Source organism: Pseudopipra pipra, chromosome 11, assembly GCF_036250125.1.
Source record: "Pseudopipra pipra isolate bDixPip1 chromosome 11, bDixPip1.hap1, whole genome shotgun sequence".
Lineage (NCBI taxonomy): Eukaryota > Metazoa > Chordata > Aves > Passeriformes > Pipridae > Pseudopipra > Pseudopipra pipra.
This window is the reverse complement of record NC_087559.1, coordinates 2,484,481-2,506,645: the sequence shown is the minus strand read 5'-3', so window position 1 is coordinate 2,506,645 and position 22,165 is coordinate 2,484,481. Positions and strand designations below refer to the sequence as shown.

At 41.3% G+C, this 22,165-nt stretch overlaps 2 long non-coding RNA genes across 2 annotated transcripts in view; one reads left to right on the top strand and one right to left on the bottom strand.

Moving 5' to 3' along the window:
- Positions 1–859: 859 nt before the first annotated feature.
- On the bottom strand, positions 860–4,315 carry LOC135420130 (uncharacterized). Its single transcript, XR_010433374.1, has 2 exons — positions 3,931–4,315; positions 860–957 (listed from the first exon to the last, which is right to left on the bottom strand). It is a non-coding gene; the product is annotated as an uncharacterized LOC135420130 (long non-coding RNA).
- The window catches only part of LOC135420129 (uncharacterized), a 44,880-nt gene continuing 27,006 nt past the window's right edge, over positions 4,292–22,165 (top strand). Inside the window, exons 1-2 of the long non-coding RNA XR_010433373.1 lie at positions 4,292–4,397; positions 5,257–5,337. This is a non-coding gene — a long non-coding RNA (uncharacterized LOC135420129). The remainder of the gene's footprint in view (positions 4,398–5,256; positions 5,338–22,165) is intronic.

The following is a 22,165-nucleotide window of genomic DNA, read 5'->3' as shown; positions in this document are numbered from 1 at the left end:
GGGATGGGGCAGCCACAGCTTCTCTGGGCAACCTGTGCCAGGGCCTCTCCACCCTCCTAGGGAAGAATTCCTCCCTAATATCCAATCTAACCCCACCCTCTGGCAGTTTAAAGCCGTTCTTTCTTGTTCTACTGCTACATGGACTCATAAAATGTCCCCCTCCCATAGATACAGAAGTTTTTCTCCCTCCAGCTGATGTGACCCTGTGGGCTGAAAGATCAAGCAGCCTTTGGGATCCACCAGTGCTGCCCATGGCCCTGGGTATCTTTTGTCTAAGGAAACCAGATTTATTAATGTACCCTGTAGTTAAACACGTTATAATTGAGTTAACTTGAAAGTGCAGCCTGGAGAACTGCTCTGGAGCTGGGAGGAGGACACCACCACCTCTGTAGGGCCACAGAGAGGGGCTGAGCCCCCCTCAGGCTCGAGCAGGGGGTGAAGTTCCCCTTCTGCCAGTCAGGGCACCCAGGCACGGAGCTGGTGGCTCACCCTGAGGTTTGGGAGACCCAGCTGCAGGTGGGGCTCCTGCCAAAGAGCTCAGGAAAGGTTTCCTTGGGTGCTGAGAGGAGAGGGTGCTCTGGCCTGTGACCAGGCTAGAAAACCACCTTTGATGGGTTTTTATACCTGTTTCTTGAATACTGGGTCAGTTTGAAAGTCTGGTTGTGCCCATAAACATCCACCCATTTCCTCACCTGCAGGGAATGACCCCGGTGGAGTCCCACCAGTCTCAGGGTTCCTGTGCTGGCACCCCCACCCCACAAACCCAACCCACCATCAGAAAAACATCAGTGGAGCAAGACACGACCTAAAATTGGGTGAGGGCTTTTGAATTTCACAGGAGGAACCTGGTACCAGAACCTTGGTGTGAAATGGCATTTTATTCCTCAGTGCTCATCGTTCTGCCTCCTCCTCATTAGCATTTCCTCTCCTGCCAGTGGTTCTTACACATGTAGCTGCCTAGTTAGTACACAAAAATACCTGGAATTATTACCAATCTGCAGGAGCTTTTTGTTTGATCTTTAATGTTTTATTTCTTTTCTCCCTGTGCACACTCTGACAAGTTTTTCTAGTTAGCCCAGGAGAGTTTCCTCAGCACACTCATGCTTTTTATGCTTTCATCTTTTCTCTTAATCTGGTTTATCTATATTCCTCTTCCTTTAGCCTTGTTATTTATGTTCCACAGGCTGGATATTTACTTGAGGTACTTGAGGGATAAGTCATTCCTAGCCTTTTTTTTTTTTTTTCTAGAAAACATACTTCTCTTTTATTAAAAAACCCATCCTGTCAAAGGTTGCAGTACCATAACTCAGAGAAAACAAATTCTTTCCATTTCCTATAAAGCCTACATTTTAATTAGATGATGTTTTCTTTTTATATTGTCAGAGAATAAAGTTTAAGACAATATTCTTCAATACTTTATGCTTTTAATAAATTATTTATACCGAGGTATATCCTAAGCTACACTGGCTGCTTCCTTTTCAAGGGCAAGGACTGTGCAGAAGGAGAACAGTCTCCATAAATATTCTAAAAAAGATATATTTAAAGGAAACAAATACAAAGGAAGCTCTTACAAACAGAACTTTGGAAAGCAGATTGCAAAAACTGTATGATAATTTTGATCACTATCAGACTTGAAGTGGATATCTGGGTCATGTTTACAACAGCATTTTCTCTCTGTAGACTTAAGAGTTTTAGAGGGGGGAAAAAAATGTGGAAAAAATGGATTAAGATAGGAAAACCTGAGAAGTATAAATTTCCCTTGCAGGTTTTCCAAGGAGCTGCAAAAGTCCATGGGCTGGGCTGGGTTAAAGACAGAGAGAAATGTGTGTGCCCAGCCACACACCTCCAAAATTTGCCTGCACTGCTTTGAATATTCTAATTTTCTACTGTTCTGAAAAGGCTGTTTTAAAAAATAAACAGATACCTTGAACTTCCTCACCTGACCTGTAAAAGCAGAATTATTGAAGCCCAAAGTTTAGGCTTAGGACCAATGGAAACAATTATAAAACAATTAGGAAAAAGTCATCAGCTGCACCAGTGGTCTGCACATTCATGGATTAACAATTCCCCTTCCTAGTTAGAGATGCAACGTTTTTAAACCAACATTTTGACCCAGTTTTTGCACACTGATGTTGAATTAAAACCCTTGTGTTTGATGTGAAGGAGGTAGCACATCGCTTCCTCTGCAGGAAGTGTTTAATTTGGGGAAAATTCCCTTATTTTCAATGCTGCTGTAAGAATTCAATATGTAATTACATCCCAGAGACATTCTTAATATCTACATTAGCAAGTAATGGATTTCTATCAATTAATGTGTGGATACAGCCCTTATAAGCCCCAACCTGCCCCATGCCAGTATGGGCACTGTGCAAGTCTTTTTACACCCCCCTGTTATTTTTGTTTTCTCTCCAACAGACAGTTCTTCAAAGACTATGCAGATTTGTTGACTTTCCACATCAGTTTAGGAGTGTGCTGGTTCCTGGTTTAAATTTCAGATTCAGTAGTTTTGTCGTCACCACATGCAATTAGAAACAAAATAAATCCTTCAGGCTGTGCTCTGGGGGGGGGGGGGGGGGGGAGATGACACTGTTGAGGAGCTGATTGCAGAGGATGGCTGTCATTTGCCTTTGGTTTGTACTACAAATTAAAGAATGACTTTAATAAGGAGTCATTCAAGAATATCATTAAAATGAAAGTTTATCCCAGTCTTGCATCATCCTGCAACATTAAGGATGTGCACAGGAAAATGATTGGTTCGTGTTGCTCGCTGATTTTCATCAAATCAGTAATTCACATATAAATATAACTGTGTGTGAATCTTTGCAAGGGCAACATCACTTCTGATGGTAAAATGTTGCTTTTATTGATGCACATTTGCTCCCTGACTTCTCTGAGCATCTGGGCACACATCTGAGGCACTAACTTCTGCCTTCAAATAATGACAACAATGAAGTGCCTTGGAAATGCTGTATATTGGCTTTGATTCCTTGGCTCAGAGGAAATATACAGTGGGTTTATATTCTACATACCTTAATAAAATTATGTAGAATATTCCTAATATAATATATTCTCGTAGGTATGAACTCCACACCTCCAGAAAGGAACCAGGGGAAATATGTCCTCCCTGGGAGCAGAATCATTCTGTCTGTACTTATATCACTTCTCTAGACATGTATGACATGATGAATGGGAATTTCCTTAGCTAAAGCCAAATATTCTCCAGTGAGGAGATGGTTTGGATACTGCAGCTGTGATATATATACATCCTGTGAGACTGCAATCCCATCTCCAGTTAAAATCAGTCTAAAGCTCTGCAGGACTAATTTTACTCTGAACAAAATTTACTATACCATCATATTCCACTGATCTCTGGACTCATTAAAAAGTAAGACCGACGCAACTTTACGTACAGAAAAGTCATGGGGAATAAATCACTGAAGTTTTGCCCACTGCTAAAAGCCAGGGATCCTTTTTATCAGCTCAATCACACGTTCAATTAGAGTTTTATTGCAGTTAGTAACATGATGTACAGACAGATGAGGCCCCATAAAGCAGATGCTTAAGACTCTGGCCACAAATATTAGAAAGAACATGTTTCATTCCTATTTAAGTGGCAGTTCCAGTGTATGGGACTAAGTGGGGGAAGGTACTGAGTGCAGTGTAATAAATAATATGGCAAATGCACTGCAGAGCAAATAAACTGTTATGAGTTACACTTCATTTTAATTAGGCACTCAGTTCATATTCTTCTGCTCTTGGAATAGACCAAACAAATAAAAACGTGGCACAGTTCTGTGCACAGTTCCTGCAGTGCTCAGTACAGTGCAGTTCCCCTGTGCTTTTATGGGAAGTGTAAAAGCAGCCTGAAAAACCATGGGATGTTTATGTTGGTTGTCACTTGGAGGAGAAAATGTAAGTGTTGTTGCTTACTAGAAAGAGCTCTGGGAATAAAGTTGGTCACTAAACCAGGGAACTCAGGAAGCAACAGATTCTATGACATCATATACATCTGCACAGCAGGAGTTGGTAGGACACGGTCTGGTTTGATGCTGTCCTGATCTGCAGGTCATGGAGCCAAGGGCCAAATCAAGAGTGGCAGCCTTTCCAGACCTTCATGTTCCAGAGGGTAAAATCGCCTGCAGATTCCTTGGAAAAACAAATTTTTGCTGCTCTTCCAGATTCCTTCTACTTGGAAATGTCCCTGCCTATGGTGGGGGGTTGGAATGAGATGATCTTTAGGGTCCCTTCCAACCCAAACCATTCCATGGTTCTGTGACAACACCACCATGTCTGACACTCATGGTGATGCTCAAACAACAGCCTTAAAACTTCATGTGCAGTCAAAACCAGCTTTTTTGGGCCCCAAAGAAAAATCCTTGGAGGTAATTCCACAGGAGGTAAAGAAAAGCAGTAGCTTTGAGTACAGAACTGATTTTTGAAAAACTATGTATCTATATCATGATTTCAGCAATTCTGCCCCAGCAATTCCACCCAATCCCACCTGCAGCAGCACAGCGGGTGTCACTTGTGGTGGTTGTCTGTCCCTGCAGACAATGGGTCACTATCACAGCTCATTCTACACTTTATTAGCTCTGCATTCAACAGCCACAGCTTTTGGTGTGATCTGAGCTTGACTGAGAGACTGAGAAAGCCAGAGATGTGAAATAGGCCCCCTTTGCCATTACCAGATAATGTATTTTCAATCAGGTCCATGCAGCTGTAATCCAGTGCTGATATCCAACATTCAGCAGGGTTAAATATCTATGAACACACTGCTTGAAAGCAAAGGATCATGAAGAACATGACAAGCCTCAGAACCAGCACTAAGTCTAATGGATGGCCCTTGGCAAAGTGGGTGGGACGTGTTTGGAAGCCCTGAGTTAATTTATGATCAGAAGGAACAACAGTGCTCATTTTACTTTCATTGAAAAGCTGAGCTATTGGAAAAGATCATATTAAATAAACAGCTATATGTATCATTGTTACATATATATGTTTAATCCACACATATGTAATACATATTCATGTGTGTATAGATATAGAGATAAATATATCTGCATGTATTTATGCATCTCAGGCAGTTTCATTCCTTCAGGCAACAACTTGCCCCTGACCCTCATGTGGTTGCAATTACCTCAATCACCACGTCATACATTTTCCTTTCATCTCATTGGGAGGAATCCAGAGTTAACACAGGTGATTTTGATTCCCCTTAATTTTGTCAAATCTAACTGAACCTGTGGGCATCTATTTAAGGCAGGTGCAGAAGGAGCTTTGGCTTCCTCAGTGAGAGCAGCAGAGGGCTGTGGCTGACCTGGGAAGCACTTGGAAGGCAAGGTAGGCAAGAATTTTGTGTGAATTTTTGTGATGTCCTGCAATTATTGGAGACTGGGAGGTGGAGTCTGTGGCAGGTACAGCCTTGCTGGAGAGTGAAAAATTGGGAACAGAGTTTAAAATCCAGGTGTTGTGTGGAAGGGGAAAGAAACAGTGGAAGTGTTGTTGTGTTTTGCTTATTTTCTGCTACAGTTGTGCTTGGGAACAGAGGCTGGACTGGAGAGCTCCACTCTTTCCCTCTTTTCTTTCAAAAAACAAACTACTACAGTACAAACTTTGGTTTATCAAGTACTTCACCTTTCACTGTGGGCCATAGTTTTAAGCTATTAACATCAGGCAAGTTCTTGTGCATTTGCAACCAAGAGCAGACATTTTCCTGTTGTATTTAAGCTTTCAGGATTCCTGGAAACTACAGAAAAGACTTGATTGGAAGGTTCGGTACATATTTCATGCAGGGTGAATGGGTTTTTCTCTATTTGCAGGGTCTGCATTGTATGCAGACAGCATTATGGTATGCAAGTAGGGTTAATAAATATCTTAATCTTCAAATATTCCAGTTCAATTGACCAGTTCATGTGAGATGGGGGTGATGCTGCAATTTTTCTGGTGTTCAGGGCTGGCTTGATTTCCCCGTGGCAGTGCTGAGCTGGTGTAGGAAAATAGAGTTCAAAATTCCCCCAAGTCAATGTGTGCTGTTATTTTTGACCCTCAGAATGGGGTCAAAATAGGATAAATTATAGTTGCAAATAACCTTTTTCTCAGGCTTGATGTACAGAAGAATAAACTCCAAAGGTCAGGAAATGGCTGTTTCTGCTGCTACTGCAAGTTCCACATTTTTATGAAGAGTTTAATAACAAATATACATTTTGGGGGGCATGTTATGTGTTGTTTCACTTTTGCTATTTGGTGACTTTGCTAAAATGAGGAAGAGAGGGGCATAAAACTTTTCTCAGCTTATTTTATCAAACACTCCTGTCCCAAATCACTTTGAACTTTGTGTGGTCAACACAGCAGTGTCTTTTTTAATGGAAGTTGCAGGAAAACAATGGTAGTGTAATCCCTAAAAACCATCCAATACTGATATTTGCCTCTTTGCAGAAGAGGAGCATTGACACAGAAATGCTGGTGTGGTTGCTCTTCTTGCTTTTGGGGGTTGTCACAGCCCAGGCCACATCCTTCTGTCAGATTAAATAGTTTTGGGCTCCCACAGAGGACTTTTGTCACAACAACATTCTAGAAGAACATCCCAGAAACTTCCCTGACAAGTTTGAAGTTGTCACACTTGAAACACCAGTTTAAATGCTCAAGGCCTGCAGGACTCCACATGTCTATCAAAGCAGTATTTTCTACTTTTAAATGTAGCAATTGCTTCTGGGAAGTTAAGAACGGGGCAAAAGGGTAAATCCAGGATGTGCTTGAGCCAAGAGTGTGACTGTGTTGCCCAGGGAATGGGGGGTGTGGGCACTGTGCCCACCTGAGCAGTTCTGAATTGGTTGCAAATTCCAGGTGCTCTCCTCTGCCAATCACCTGCTAAAACTTAATGGTTTAGGCTGGTCCTGACTCACTTGACTCGAGGGTAGCTGTTCAAATTCATCCCGAGGCTAATTAGGAAAGGTTAATCACTGACTTCTTACCTTGTACCTCATCTCACTTGCCAACTGCTCACACCTTCACCGGGGGACTCCAGAGAACTCAAAAACTCGCTGCTTTTTTTCTTGTGTTCATGAAATCTGGCCAACATAGATTTCCCACCTCTAAACTCTTCTCCTTTAGGATCTATCTCAGTAGTCTCTGGGCTTGGCATTGCCCAGTTTCCACGTGTGCCAAGGAAATCACTGCTGGAAAACTGAAAATGCTGGAGCATAGAAGTGTCACATTGTTCTGACCTTTAACTTTAAAATACCCTCAACTGGCAGGAAGAGTCAAAACCTACAGCTCCTTTCACTGCAATAATACACAAATTTCCAAGAATACTGGAAAATAAATATTCTATATGATCCATCCAGGCTTTCTGATTTCTCAGGAACAGGGAGGATGTGCAGGAATTGGATGTCCAGAGAGAAGTCAGGAGTGATTGCTTCTTGCAGGGCACTGAAAAGAACTAATCAGTTGGTCAAAGCAAAGAGCCTCCAGCAAATAAAAGACCCAAGAACTGGAACCAGTGAATTTAGATCAACTCTTGACGGAAAAACAAACCTGCTCCCTCTTGGTCAATCAGTTGTCCAAAACTCCAACTGTTTAACTATCTTGTTGTGAAATGCTTTCAGTCACACTTTACTGTCTCCCTAAAATCTTCTGCTTTCTATACCTGTGATCCCACCAGTTTTCAAGCACATCTTTAGGAAAAGGTTGATTTTTCCAGACTAGGGGCTCAGCAGGATTCTTCAGCAGTGAAAAAATGCTGCTGTATTAATTGGTGTTGATTGGTGAAGCTGTTGGAGGAGTGGGAGTGGTTTCAGACTCTTCAGCCTGTTAATATAACGTGATAAGGACTAAATCAGAGGAACAAATTTGGTCTTGTAATGGACTTTTGTAACATGTGCTGCTTAACATTTGCAAAAAGCTACTTTTGTCATTTAGTCCACGTAGTTGTTTTCAGCAGATAAAACCACAACAGAGCCCTTTTATCACAGTAGGAAACTTTTCCCTTTCCCCTCAGATTCTGAGCAATAACAATTCTGGGGGGTAATAATTATTCCTGATGCACTGTAGCATGTAAATGAATCTGTTGCTTTGGTGGCATTACTGTGAAAGCAATGCTGATGGTGTATGCTCAGAATGAGCAAATTAATTAACCAAACTGTGAAATCAAATAAATCTCCCAGCAGTGACCTCGATGTCACCAAATAAAGGAAGACATTAGGTTGATGTGTTGTTGCTTTTGTTGAAGTAAAAGCAGAATTTAAGAGCTAAATGCTGTCATTATTCTGAGTTAAAATAGACTTTCAGGCTGGCATGCACTGCTGGCAGGGGGAGATGGATGTTTGATGGCCATTTAGCTTTTTGTCTGGATCTGCTGCAATCAGGCCTATAAAGCAAATGCCACAAACCAGTATTTCCTTGGAAAGCTGCATCAGGGATAAAAATGCAGCCCTCCAGATCCCCTATTGATACCAGCATTGTGCAGCCTCTCTGCCCTACACAGCTCATTTGGCCCCTCAGCTGCTGACCTTGGACATCCCCTTTAGTGCCGATGCCTTTATCCCCTCCTCTCTGGGGGATGAGAGTTTCCAGAGGCTCTAAGGAGCATTCCTGATTTTGGATAACAACAGTGCTCTGTTCTTTTCCCTCCCTCTACAATAAAATAAACAACAAAGCCTGATATTTGCAGCTTTTTACGTGGCAAAGAAAGGAAATGTATGATTGTAGTATCAGGGGTGTACAGCAGCATAAGCTCTGCAGGGTTGCAGTTATCAGTGGTGTTATCAATATATGCTGATGGGACAGGATTTTAGGGATGTTTTGCAGGGAAATTATTACAGGGAGCTCAAAATCCTGAGTGTTTATGCTGCCATCTATCATGGAGGTACTGCAAGATGAATGAAAAAAAAAATACAGTTTTTACTGCATTTATTTAGAAAAGGTCAGTGTGTAGAAAAGTTCATTAGATTATTGTATTCAAAATTTGGTGTTTAACAGTCAGCAAGTGTGGAAGATTTACTGTTGAGGGGGTGTGTAAGGAGTTAAGGAGCTCTGATGGTGTGTTGACAGGAGGATGAGTCTCTCAGTGGGAAACCTGCCTTGGGAAAGGAGGCTCTGTGGGATTCCAGTGGTCACCCAGCCAGCAGCTCCCATCAGAGCCAATTGCCTTGTAATGTTTTCTGTCTGCAAAGTCAACTTGGAGCTGTTGGAGTTTGTTTCCCCAACTGCTTGAAACCCTGCATGTCCTAATGGTGACCAAAATCACTGCTGCTGGGAGGTTCACACACTGCAAATTGGAGAACTGGTCATTCTTTCTCCACCCACTCATCTTTGGTTAGGCTGCAGTAATGATTCTCAATCCCCTCAAATCCACTTTTAACATATCAACTCCCCCCAGATTCAGTGGAGAATTGGGTTATCAGTAGGAATTCAGCATATAAAATTTGGGACTATCACAACCATATTAAGAATGTTTCATTCAGCTGTGGATGTGTCTGTTCTGGAGGGATAAAATGACTAAAAATCACTGCACTGTCACTAAGGCAGAATACAAGAGTGTGATGCTGATGGATACAAGATGGACTTGTACTGTATGGGAATTGTGAGCTTCCTGTCCAGAGGATTCAGTGATAATTCCTTTGATCAGGAACTATCACAAACTCCATTCCCCCCGGGCTGGTATCTGCAGTGCTGATAGTGAATGTATTTGTCAGTTAATTCTGTCTACCCTGCAAAATACAGGGAGTTCTCTGGCTGAGGGGAGATGGGAAGCCTCGATGTGTGGGGATCCCTGTGCAAGCTGGAAGGTGATTCCTAAAGGTAGCTGTTGATAGTTTATATGTATTTATGAGAAATAAAAATCCAATTTTTTACAGGTATATTGGGAAGTTGTAAGATATCCAAGTTCGAAAATACTGGACTTGAGCATCAGGGTCTTTTTTGGCTGAATAAGAGAAATGCAAGAGTTCTTAAAATCTTTTGGGGCCATTTTTGTACAAAAGGGGTTCTTCTCCCTCTTTGGGCTAAGAACAAAGGAAGATTCATCATCCTTGACAGGGGATGCCTTGCAGCCAATCAGAATAAAAGGAAAGCCCCTTTTTAGAGAAAAAAACTTTTTTAGATAAAAATTAATATATTTAACTTACCTGAAAAAGGGCGGGATTTTGTAATGCTATAAAATGAACGAGATGTGAAGCCAAAGGGTCTTTCTCACCAAAAACTTGGTGGGGGAAGGACCCTGCACACCAAATAAATTCCTGTTTGTTTCTTTGTTCCCTGAGTTTATGCCGCCTTTCTAAAATTAAGAGGGATTTTTCCCACATATTTTTTCATGAGGGAACCTTTTTTTGGGGTGTTCTTCATTTTACAACATGCGATTAACTCTGGAAGTGTTCAGGACCAGGTTGGATGGGATTCAGAGCAACCTGGGCTAGGGGAAGGTGTCCCTGCCCATGGCAGGGGGTGGCACTGGATGAGATTTCAGGTCCCTTTCAACCCAAACCATTCTATGATTAGTAGTAAGACTTTAAATGTTATAGAAACGTGGGGTCTTTCAGAAGTGGAGCTCCAGTTTGGGTGGCTGATGTTCCTGTTGTTTCCCAAATTTCAGGTTGGCACTGGGTGTGACCCAAGGGGGAATTTGTATCAAATAAAAACCAGGAGTGAGCCCAGCAGGAGGCCTGTGCTTCATTCCCTGTGTCCCATTAGGTTTGTAATATGGATACTTCAAGCACTGACTGTTTTTCCATTAAAGGAACAATATTCTTTTTTAAGGAACCTGTTGGTGCTGATTTTTCCCTCAGATATTTAATTTGCACCGTAGTTTCCCTAGAAAACAACAAACCAACTTTCTCGTGAAGCTTTATTTAATCCTCCTGAAGAGGCACCTCTGCTGTGGCTGCAGGATGGGGGCAGTTATTGATGGGGTGATAACAGCACAAATATCTCCCATAAAATATCTGCTAAAGGCCATTTGCAGTTGTTTCCTATATTCTTTAATTCCTGTTTCAAACCACTTCCCCGATTTTTTGGTTTCAAATCTGCCCACAAGACTCTTCAGAAGACGACAGCCTTGGGATTTCCCCTTCAGACAAATCTTGTAAGAGGAATTTATTGCAACTAATAAATGAAATTTCAGTAAAGTACATCTGATGAAACTGCTCTTTTAATTGTGCTGATGTGACTTCATTGAATGATTCCTGACTCACCTCAGCATCACTGAGAGGAAAGCCAAGCTGGAAGGGTCTGTCTGAAGTGCAGGCAGCAAGAAAAGAGTGGAATAAACTGGTTGGAAATTTTAAAATTATGATATGGAAAATATAATAATTTGGGAAATCCCTCAAAAAATAATTCAGCCAATTATTTCATTACAGTTGTACCAAAACTGTATCATTTTGAAGTGACTAACATTTTAATTTGAGCATTATTTGGATAAATCTTAGTCTTTAGGAGTTTGATTTATGTCATATTGTACAACTAATACATTATTCAAACCAGTATTTTAATACAAATTAATTGCCATAAATAAAAAAAATATATTAAGGATATATTTGACATCAGGAAACTATGCATTTCTTCCTTGAAAATCTTTAAAATTCTCCTTTGCCACTGCTGCTAAACTGCACATTTCAACCCAAATAAAATTCCTCAAAAGCCTGTGGACCAATTGTAATTTTAATATTTCCTATTCAGAACTAAAACATACTTCAAGTACCACTCTCAGATTAGATAAATATACTATTGTTTACAGTTATGATAACCTTTAAGATCCTGCAAATGCCTTTAAAAAAGCTAATTACATGCTTTTATTTGCCGCCAGTAAAAACAGAAGAATAACAACCCAACTCATTTAATCCCTACTGTGATTTCCTCTGGGCTAATTAAAGTGTACTCAACTGATATCTTAACTGCACAGCCATAGGCAATCCAAACATTTAAAGGGACCAGCATCCTGCATTCCTGTCTGGAATGAGCACCAGGATTTGGGGGGGTTGTGGGCACTGGGAATGTCCCAAGGAACTGCCCCGGAGGAAGAGTCTGGCTTGTCCTGCCAGTGCTCACCCTGGGGGCTCACATCACTCATGGGGGGAATACTGAGGGTGCTTCTGGTCTAAATATCTACAGGACTCTTAGTAAGGTCTCCTGCTCCTCCTCCTCTGGGTTCTTGCTCTGAAAACCCTCCCTGAAAGCTCCTCACGGGTGTAAATCCAGTGGATTCCCTGGCACACACTGCTCTGCCTGCACCAACAAGCCTGGATGAGCTTCCCCCTGGGGAGGGGGTGGAAGCTGTGAGGGAAATAGGATGTTAAAGTCGGATAAACTGATAAAATTGCCCAGTGGTGGTTGTTCTCCTGCAACATCAGCTCTGGCCACTCTTAACTTTTGGAGAGGATGGACTGGCACAGGTTGCCCAGAGGAGCTGTGGCTGCCCCATCCCTGGGAGTGTCCAAGGCCAGGCTGGACAGGGCTTGGAGCAACCTGGGCTGGTGGGTGGCATCCATGCCCATGGTAGGGGGTTGGAACAAGATAATCTTTAAGGTCTTTTCCACCCCAAACCATTCTAGGACTCTTTGCTACCAAGCTCTTCCACAAAGAACAGGTCTGGTGCTGTCTGTACCTCCCAATATCTGCACTTTAGGTAAAGGAACCTTAAAAATGCTTGTATTCCAAGATGAAAATAGGCTTTACAAACAAACATGTAGTACTAGCATGAATAATAAGCATTTTGAAGGAAATGCAGGCACCATTGAAGTCAAAAATCATTCTCTTAGTCAACAATTACTGCCTGTGCCTTGGTGCAGACAGATTTTCCTGGCTGGATTGAGGACTTTGGAATGTCTGGCTAATGCACTGTGGTGCTGAGGAGAGAATGAGCTCTTAAGAAAAGCTTCTTCTTTACAAACAACTGCCATCGACCTTTCTGATGGTGACATTTGCATTTATAACCGGCATGAATGGACTATTCTTCACCTTTTAAATGCACACGGTATTTGTCTTTCCCTTTTCTAGATGCTTGGGCTTGTTGATGAGTCTTTAATGCCACAATTCAGTGTGTATTAATTTTTACAGCTGTTAGAGAGATGCTGGAAGGGAAATAGTTTTCAGCCCTTCCTTGTCATATTAGACTATGGTGCTCCAAGGCAATAAATAATAACAGTGATTCATTCAGACCGTGTAAACCTCTCCATTAAAACACTCAGTAGGATAAAGGGACCATCAGAGCTCTCCTGTGGTTTTTGTTTTCTTGAAATGCTAATATTTAGCTCATCCTGTTTTCCATCTCCCCTAAACAGTGGTGTTCTCTCCTACTCTTCCCGAGGCAGAAATGGGGATGTGTGCCACTTTTTTTGGGCATTCAGCCCACAGGGGATGCCTGGAGCCATTAGCAGGAATGGTTTGTTTGATTTTATGACATGAATACTAATTATGCCCTCGCTTCTGTTGAGAAACGAGTCTTTCTCCTTTGTTTTACTGTAATTTTCCTCATGATTTTTGTCCCCTCTAAGAACAGTTTAGCATAGTATATGTATTTCCAGAAAAAGTTTCTCTATCTTTTTCTTCTTGCTTGGAATCCTATGGATTAGCTATTTTCCATCTATATCTTTAAGATACATTTCATTGTTCTTGTTAGGCCAAGCAAGGATTGAAAAGACTACTTAAAAACCTTCCTGTTTTGTTTCAGGCTACGACCTGAAATCTTTGGAAAAAGAAAATAGCCCCATTTTCTGAGTGAAGCTTTCTATCCTAATGAGATTTAAGTAGTATGTGTAAGATGGGATCCAACATTTAAGTGCTTAGCCTGAAACAGTTCAATTTTATCCCTCACCCAAAGCATGTACAATGGCTTTATTCAAGCATTAAGTGAAAATAATTCCTTCTGTCTTTCCCAGAAAGCCCAATCAGTGACCAGTGTGTCAGTCAGGGCCATGAGCAGAGGGAAGAGCACCAGGGCTGGGTAGGAAAGTGAAATCTCTCCTGAAGGTCCCTTTCCCTTTTAAAACACTAATTGTAGAGGGTTATGGTTGTTAATTTTTACCCTGAATATAAGATTTCATATCCACTCTGACAGATGATAGAACTTCATTAAACATCAATAGTCACAGGTCTCAGAGGTGACTTGTTTTGTCTCCTGTGTTTTTACAAGTTGGTGATTTTCCCAGGATTTCTGCAGTGATTTGCCTCATCCTTGAACTTTCCATGTCCTTGAACTTCCCATGTTTCACATGTAGGGAGTCAAAGACAAGCTACTAATAGGGAAAATTCTCCAGCTAATCTCCTTTTCTGTGTGTTGATAGCAAGGGTAGAGTGTCCAAGGTAACCTGGCACTTCCCAAGGGAATTCATCAGGTGTGGAACAAAGAAAAGTACCCCAGCAAAAGATGGTGGGAGGGAAAATCTGTCCTTGGCTCTCATGTGCTCTCTCCATCCTTAAACAAGTGCTGGGAGCACAGGAAGAGCTGGGTTGGAGTGATGCATTTTCAAGGACAAGTACAATATTATTAGAGTAGCAGACCCAGAAGAAGAGAGCTGAGGGTTTGAAATCCCAGAATACAGAATTTGCCAGAAAACTGGGCAAAATACTGCTAATAGTGATAAGGGATTATCCAGGATCTGCAATGAGGATGGTCATGTTTTGGTAGAGAGGAGTAATTTTGATTGAATGTCAAAAAGTTACAACTAACTTTTGTTCTTCTGTATTTCACTTTGATTTCAGTTTCTCCTTGTGAATATATTTCATAGCTTTTATTAAATTGAGAAAATAAACCCAAACAAATGGCAGGTTTTCCCCTAAAAAGGATTGAGTTAAAGCCTAAAGGCTGCACTGTCCTGTGTCTATGCAAGTGAACTTCACATGAAGTTGGGCATCTCATGGTTTATGTTCTGTCCATACTTTCAAACACCTTTACTGAAATCATTTTAAAAAAATCAGTCTTGAAGAAAAAAAGTCAGTTTATTCATGATTTCTCTCTCTTTTTTTTTTTTTTTTTTTTAGGTAAAATATCAGCTATTTTAAGTGATGTTACATTAATTACAGGCTTCATTTTTTTGCTGACCCACAGATCAGCTGGGAGGAGAAAAAACAAGTTAATTTGTGTAGCCATCATCAGACCTGCTTTTTTTTTTTGCTTTCTTTTGACTGATATAGGGCAAAAATGATGTTCCAGGAGCACGGTCCCAGCATCAAGCTCTGGGATGGTTCTGCTCTTGCAGGTGATGCTTGGCAGGAGCTTTCCCTCCTGTCAAATGGGACAGTTCATCCTTCCTTTTTGCCTCCAGAAATATTGGATTTTAAACAGATTCCTTCTCAAGGAATATGGTGAATTAAGCCAATCTTAGAAGGTGTTTGAAGGTATCAGGAATTATGCTTTTATTGAAACTAAATATGAGTTAGTTGTCCCTGCTGACTCCAAGGTACGAGCTGCTCTAGCATTTCTAGGAGTTTATAATTATTATTATTTCCCTTCCATATGGAACTTAATTGTAAATCTGCCAATGAATTTACTTCAGCGTTGCACTTTGTCTGCCTGGATGAGTTTGGAATTTATTATTTCAATTTGATTCCCTATACTTTTTGTAGGAAATATTTTGGTGTTCTTTACTGAAAGAGCTCATGGTGAATTTACAGCCCTTTCTTCATCAATAAATTCAGAAAAATCAAATTACTGTTAGGCATAAAACCCCCAAATACTATATTATTAAAGTACATCTTGAGACAAGGCATCATCTTGTTTTATGAGACGTGGTTCAATGCTAGAATGGTGTTAGAGCCTTGTACAGGAGACACTTGGAGTGATTATTTTTTGCTTAAAAAGATTGATAAGAGGGATAAGAAATTGCTAGTGAATATTTTTATTGCAATAATAATTTGATTCTGCTGGTGTTGCTTTCAGTGCTTTCATTTTCTTGTCCTCTTTGCTGTGGCTTTTTTTAATTAGGGTCCAAATTTGAAGGTATTACTCATCAGTAGGAGTAGTCACTGCCTTATATTTATTTTTGGGGGAGCTATTTTTTGCACATAAACACTGACCAGTGTTACAGGAATTGTCCTTCCTGGCAAGGAGGGAGATGGTTTTGCTCTCTACAGACTTCCCATCATAAAAAGAATCCTTGTGCCACTGAGGGCTGGTGAGATTTCCCATTAGGAAAATGGAAAGGATGGAAAATCATCCTACATTTCTGACTACAATATTCCTCCATCACTTGCACAATCAACAACCATCCTGAATTAGGAGCCTTCCCAGGAAATAAAGACAGAACAGAGTTAAATACTGTTCAAGAATTTACCTGAAATTACCAAAACTGAGATATTTTATGTAAGGCTTTATAATCTGTGTATGATAAAATGAACAGCAGCATGAAAATCCAGGGTAGGCTAAAACAAAATCATCCATTGCTTTGATTTGGAACTCATTGTCTGTCACATCTATCCCAAATCTCACTAAGAGAAACTTGGAGATTAAAATGCAGCTGAGTTCTAGGCACAGACTAAAAATTAGACAATATAAAGGTTCTCCAGAGGGTGTTGGAAGGGTTTGCATCCATTCATTAAGCCACGTGTTAATGAGGAGAACTATCATGTTGCATCCATTTCCTGAAAGACCCAACAAAATTGTGAAAAATCAAGACCAAAACAAAATAACTGCAAATTTGAGGGTGAAAAAAAAATTTAAAAATTGTCTGGAGGAGAAATGGATGATTCATTAATTTGAGTCTTTCTGAAGTTACATCTATTCAGGAAACTCTGCAAAAGACTCGAGTCCAATATCAATCCTAAGGAGATTAAGTACTTAAGCATTATACTGTCCTCTAAATTAAGGAAGTTGTATAAGCTTAATTTCCAGAGGATTCGAAATGTGATTAAACAGGATATGCCATGATTAAATATCTCGCTGCCATCCATTTCGGGCTGGATTAACTCCCTCAAAATGAACTCTCCCACAATATTTGGTTCAGATAACTCCCTGGGAGGCTTTTTTTTGTGTGTTATAGAAGCTTGTCTATATTTTGGCAGTTTTGCACGGAAAATAACAAGTGTAAAAGCACAGATATTGCAGAAATCTACTGAAAGCTCAGGGGTGCTCCTCAGATTTTTTTATTCCAGCCCAGCCCTCTCTGGCAGCTGAATTAAGTTATGGGGGAATCTGCTGCACAGTCTGAAGCTGAGGATTCTCAGCTTATTGCTGACATTGGGTTGTTCATGATTCATCCAATACCTGCCTGGAAAAAACCTCCCAAAAACTTCCATACAAATTCCCAGCAGTCCCAGCTCTTTCACAAAACTGGTTTATTTTCTTTGTGTCTGACTCTGACGAATCTAAACACTCTTTCTGTAAGAATTAAGAGGTAATTTCACCTTGCACTGGGATTTACAATGAGGTCTAGAAGGTTTTTGTAGCTTTGAGTATTTCCCTAAACTTTACAAGTGTACTGAACCTTGATTTTCCTTGTGAACAAGTAAATATTGGAAATATTTCACGTGATTCATTGTCATGAGATTGTGAGGTGTAGCTGAGGGATTCAGTTTCTAACATTCCTTAAACAAGTGTATTTCATGGAAGTTTTCACTGGCCACAATGAACATTTCAGAATTGTAACAGATTGCAGAGTGGAAAACATCCTCTCTGAATATTTTAGATTTTAACTCTTGTCTGGAAGAGGGACAAGGAGAAGCCCAACCCTTGTGGCACCTGGTTGTGGAACTTCCCACTCCACTCCACCTGAGCATTACATTTCATATATTTGAGCTATTTCTTCAGCTGCCCAATTTTTTTTTCCCTTGGCAGACCTTACTCTTTCTTCCCCTCCCCATTAGATATGGGATTTGCTGGATGGGATCAGACAGGAAAGTCCAGGAACCTCCTGCTGGCAGCAGTTACCAGAAGTATTTCAGGAGGAGAGAGGGAGACCAGGAATAAGCTGCACACAAACTCACAAAACCATATGAAATCTGCACCCAGATGGGGTGGAGATGCTCTGAGCTGCATCAAACAAATGTATAATTTACTCTGCAAAGCTACCCCACCACAGAAATTCAGGAAGGCTCCTGCTGTACTTCCACATGGATCAATAAGGGTGTAGGACAGGCCTTTTGTCCACCTCCTCTGCCCCACTGCTCCTGAGAACAGAGACTTGGAGGAACCAGGGAACCATTTACCAATTTCTTTAACCTGCAAATATATTAATGTATGCACCTCTTATCTGCTCATTATCCATTTATTGCGAGGTGAACCACTCAGAGTTCATTAGTCTGAGCTGCCTAAACTATTGCTGAGGTTCTGTTGATGCTTTAATGGCTTTTGTTGAGTTCATCCATTACTCTTGGTGCTTTATAAACATGAGTTCCCTCTGTAATAGCTCCCTCCTGTTCTTTCTCTCCCTGCCCTGATGTCTATCTGGCTGTATTTGGCTGCTCACTTGCTCTGCTTTCAGCCTAATGCCTAAATCATATAGAGAAGGAAGGATTTTAAGCTGCTAGTTTTGTTCTTCCATTTAAATCCAGTTCAATTCAAATAACCATCAAATCTACCTGACTGCATCTGCTTGTCAAATAGGTGAATGTCTCAAATCCAGAGCCCACGCAGAGGAGGTTCATAATCAGCACTTTGGACAGCACCCTTTAAAAAAAAAAATCCCTTCACACAAGGGTTGTACAGCAGAACTCTGGAAAACATAGAAACAACATAATAATTTCAAAGAATAAGATGCTCTCACACTGTATAATATCCTTCCTTGCCCCAGATCCCTTACAGAAATGCCATCTCAGTGCAGTGAGAGTAAATAATGCTCTGCTCTCCAAGTTTCTTACCCCAAATGCCAGTGATCAGGTCAACATCAGAAAAGTGCCCCAAGCACCTGCTCCCAGTGAATGAAAGGTCTGTCAACAACAAAGTTAGCACTATTCATGATCTGATTTTGGATGAAGCACTAGACCTAGCCCGGAGCACAAGGACCTAGTTTAATGTCACCACTTCAGCTCAGTCCAGTCTTACAAGTTTCTCAGTACAGTAGAAAACGAGCCCTGCAGAAAGGCAGCAGCAGCAGCAATCTGTCAGCTATTTACTGAGCCTTCCCTGAACTCCCTCCCTCACTGCTGTCCCTGACATCTGGCCCTGGAATATGGGCTTGGCTCTGTCACACCTGCTGGACAGGGCAGCCCTTGTGAGCTTCCCTCCTTATTTACCCCATAGAAAGAGGTTTTCTCAGCTCACTGGCTTCCTTTGCATATTAATCAGCCACTGATCTTAAAAGAAATACTGATATCAGGTTGGGAAAAAAAAAATAAACTGTGTTTATTCCTGTTTGTGTGTAGGAAAAGCTGCTTTTCTTACCTGGCATTGCAAACTGGGATGTGCAAAGGACTGGGCTCACCTTATTGCTCCCACCTATTGCAGGAGGTGCAGACAGCACGTCCTCCAATATGGGCATTTCATGGTAATTCAATTGGAGTTAGGAGCTGAAAGTGTTGTTTTTATGTGGAATATGCAGAGTCCTAAATAACCAAAAGAGAGATCAGGCTGATCTGAGTAAACATGATTTTTCAGCCCTTTGCTGAGACAGCTGTCAAATGGCAAAAGGATCTATTGGCAATATGGCCACTGTTGAGTTAGCTACAATATTCCTCTCTCCCTATAATTTTCCTTTTCACCTGCCAAACCTGCCCATTTATATGCTTATATCCTGTTATTATATAAAATCAGGATGACAAATTGTATGTCTGCAGCCCTCTTTGTTCCCATTCTCCAGCCCAGTGAACATTCCTGGTGTACATCAGTTTTATGTGAATGTAGGATGTTTGGGGTTTGTGAAAAATGTTGCTCTGCATGATTCATTTTACTGCAGCTAATGCCAGGGAGGAAAAAAAACTCCACACCACCTCTATAGGAAATAATAGCCTGCTTCTTGGACTTTGCCCATATATTTCTTTTGTCTGGTTGTTCTTTTGTTTAAGCCACTATCCAGGTGGAATAATCAGGTCTCTACAAGCAGAAAGCTATCAACTCTGCCATTATATATCATGCTTTCTAAGCATCACTCACACTTGGCAGGGAAGGGGGGTTGTGCCTTATTAATTTTCAGGTTCCCAAAGCTGGGCCTTTTCAGGGAGCCCGGTGCCACCTCAGTGTGGGCAGAGGGGACACAGGGTGGGCTCCAACAAGGAGTTCATCCTCCCTCAGCCACAGGGCAGGTGCTGATACCATCAGCACGTGCTCACACACAGGAACACTGTAAAAAGCAGAGATGGAGCCTTGGTTCCACTCACATCAGGCATAAAACTCTCGTTGACTCCGTTGGGGCCAGGATTTTATTCCTGATATGAATTTTCTCTGTCAGACAACTTAAAGATGCTTTTATGAGGGAAAGAATCTCGCCATCTCAAATAGCATGTTTGCAATTCTGGAAATCTCTGACATATGTTTTAGGAGTGTGTCATATTTCCTACCAGGAGACTTTACGATGCCCAGAGCTTTGTGGGGAGATATCTGCACAGAGGCTGTGATAAAGCAGCTGAGATGTTCAGGGATGGTGCTGGAGGTCATTTTAAAGTTACAACTTTTTTTCTTTTTTAAGTGACTTCCTAGAGCTCCCTGTGTCGTTTAAGTACAAAAGAATTGTCGGTGGTTTTCTTTGGGCCTCTCTTTTATTTAGGTTTAGTGCTGTTACATGTGCTGCTGAGAGAAGCTGGATTGCATTTTCATAGAACCCCAGAATAGTTTGGGTTGGAGGGACCTTAAATATCATCCAGTGTCACCCCTGCCATGGGCAGGGACACCTTCCACTAGCCCAGGTTGCTCCAACCTGGCCTTGGACACTTCCAGGGATCCAAGGGCAGCCACAACTTCTCTGGGCAACCTGTGCCAGCCTCTCCCCACCCTCCCAGCCAAGAATTGCTTCTTAATATCACATCTAAACCTGCTCTTTTTCAGTTTGAAGCCATTCCCCTTTGTCCTATCACTGCAATTCCTGACAATTTTTGTGAATTTCTCTATTTCACTTTATTACTTCAATAACACAGAGACCCGACCCAAAAGCCTTTCAAAGCAATAGGTGGATTTCCCTTTGGTTTCAGAGGATTCTGAATCATTAATATGAAGAATTAAAATGAAGAATATACTTTTTTTTTTTTTGCAAGTGCCACAAATACTCCTGTGCTTCTACATCTTTGTCTGTAATTGAAAATAACCCACTTAACAGGGCCTCTGTTTCTGTGCTGAATCCATCCTGCCATAGACCAAGCGTGCAGTTATCAGCAGAATGCCATGCAGGGTTTTGTGGGAACACAGGACCTATCTTGTGTCACTGTTGTGTGTGAGTTTAACACAAAATATAACCCTATTAAAATTACAATGCATTTATCACCTCGCTCCCGTTCAAAGAACTCATGAGCTGCAAAGGATTTAATTAAAACATGATGATTTAATAGGCAGGCTCCATCTATTGTTTACTGGGGAGGTTGAGATTCTCTTTAAAATTAGGTCCCAAATTTAATTTAGGCTTCCACCACCTTGTCATAGAAACGAGACTGCTGTAGAAAGGAGTGAGCTGCAGACAGTGAGAGCAGGTTCTTTGCTCTCACACAGCTCCAAGAGAGTTTGGGAAGGTGAAGATGATGCTGTTTGTAATTCTTTTCTGAGAGAATCATGAGGAATAAAGCATATTTACTCCAGGAGGTGGGGAGGAAAAATGGCCCAAGGAGAGCAAAGCCCACGTGGGCAGCCCTAGGAAAGGTCCCTGTTCCTCTTCTCTCACCTGATGGAGACCCTGAAGACAGAATTTGTCAGCTTGAATTGCTTTTTGTGTTTCCAAATGATGAGTCCTCCCCTGAGGCAAAGGTCTCCTCGGGGCTAAAGCTGGGTTTAAGTTCTTTCCTGAGCTTATGATACCCAACTTACAAAAGGATACCACAGGAGGTCCTTAAAATGGATTGTATAAGAACAGTAAAAATAATAAAAATGTAACTAGTAAAGAAAAGATGCTGAGGGAAGAGCAAAGAGTTGCTGTCACTTTGTACAGTCCTGATTGCTCAACAGCACAGAGGACCTACAAAAAAGGGCTTTTCCTCATCCAACCTGGCCTTCTGCACTCAAATATCCACAAACATATTTTCCCACCTGCTCACCACCTACGGTTGGCACAACCTCGTCCACAATGAGCTTCCAATAATTTCATTTATCAGTCATGTAAAGCAGCCA